The sequence below is a fragment of the Bremia lactucae genome, linkage group LG3 (assembly GCF_004359215.1).
Source record: "Bremia lactucae strain SF5 linkage group LG3, whole genome shotgun sequence".
Lineage (NCBI taxonomy): Eukaryota > Oomycota > Peronosporomycetes > Peronosporales > Peronosporaceae > Bremia > Bremia lactucae.
The window spans coordinates 931,176-932,974 of record NC_090612.1 but is presented as its reverse complement, the minus strand read 5'-3'; positions in this window follow the sequence as shown (position 1 = coordinate 932,974).

Here is a 1,799-nt window from a genome sequence, read left to right as displayed (position 1 = left end):
CTGTTTTAAAATTAGATAAAAGGGTATTTTACCCATTAAGTAAATGTACCACAACAACGATTCTCCAACCGATGTGTGCCTCATTACAGCTACGGGCTAAGAGTTGCCCCACTATTACACAGTCCCCGTTAAGTACACATTGTGTACCAAAGGTGATGGTCAATTACTTATGTAACGGGCTAGTTGCCCTAATGATACACAGTCCCCGTTTAGTACACTTGGTGTACTTAAAGGGATAGTCAATTGTTAAATTAGATTAATTAGACCCAGCACTCGGGTGTGGTTCACATTTCTGACCAACCCTTGTGTATGTGATGCACACGGATGCATTCAAATTAGGAGGGGTGACGCCCAGCGTCATCCGTTACGCGAGGTATCGAGAAAGATACACTCGCAATGCATATTAAGCGTTATCGATAGAGATGACATTTTGATTGGTAAAAAGGTATTTACACTAATACGATTAAATATAAATTAGTCTGAAAACTACTTCCTACTTGAAAAGTGTGCACGAGGAGCCGGATAACCTGTACCGTGACAAAACTTAACCAAAGTACTTAGTGCGTTGGGTGAGGTCGCTAACGCGCCCACCGCAACTACCTCACTGCACTCAAGAGAAGCTTGTTAAACTGCTTCCTCGCTGTACTAGCGTGTGCGTGTCTAGGTAGAGCGTGGCCGCATTACGACGTGCCCGCCAACACTTGGTAGCACTTGAAATCCTTCCCACGACTTGCATCTCCGCGTGTGTACGTGAGGATGAGCCTCAAAATTGATTGGGCTCATTTTCCCCACCTCTCCGAACATCATCGGGAGGTGGCAGGGCTAATGGCGCAGGGACTTGGTGAACAAGCCCTGGCCAGGCTCTCGGGTAGTCCTCCTGAGCAACATGTTGCTCAGTTGGAGCAGTTTGAGGCATTCGTGCTCGGACAGCGGAGGGCCGCGTCCGAGGCACAGAGCCATGCTGCGGCGGAGTCCGTCACTCAGACTCAGGATGAGCTGAGGCATGAGCAGGCTCGGAGCGAGGCTCTCAACAGGACTGTTGAGATGCTCTCTGCCCGGCCGCATCAGCCGAGGCCCATTCGGATGGACCCGCCCAAGTTCGATGGAACTGCGGCGCACACGATTGTCCACTGGCTTTTAGCCGTGGAGCAATGTGGTGTCGCCCAGCTCATCGAGGACGACAGCCGGATGGTGTCGTACGCTATGTCGCATCTGCGCGGTAAGGCCTCAGAGTGGGCTTACTCGGCGCTTATGGCGGACAGAAAAGCGTTCCCCTCATGGGCGATCTTTAAGGATAAGATTCGCGCCATGTACCAGCCGCCGAACAACGAAGTGTTGCTTCAGGCGCGCTTCTTTGGGGCGCGACAGGCGAAGCGATCTCTGCAAGAGTATGTGCAAGAGATGCGCTCGCTGTCCGCATCCATAACCGTAGGTCCGATTCCGGAGCACATTAAGGTGCCCACGTTTATGAACGGACTACGGCATGGCCCATCGCGACAGGCCCTTTTCAGAAAGGTGCCGTCGACGATGGAAGAGGCAATCCAAATTGCCTTAGTTGAGGAGCAATCCTACAACAGTGCCTCGGCGACAGCTTGGTATAAGCCGTCGGCCGAGAGGACAGATGCCACTCCTATGGAGTTGGGCAATGCAGACGTGGTCTGTTTTAAATGCGGCAAGCGCGGCCATATGATGGCTCGCTGCTATGCCAGGGTCCCTGCTGGGGCAAAAATGCCCAGCAAGAGGACTCCCTTCCCAAAGGGCGATGGCAAGAACCAGCGTGCGAGACGCATGAGTTCTGC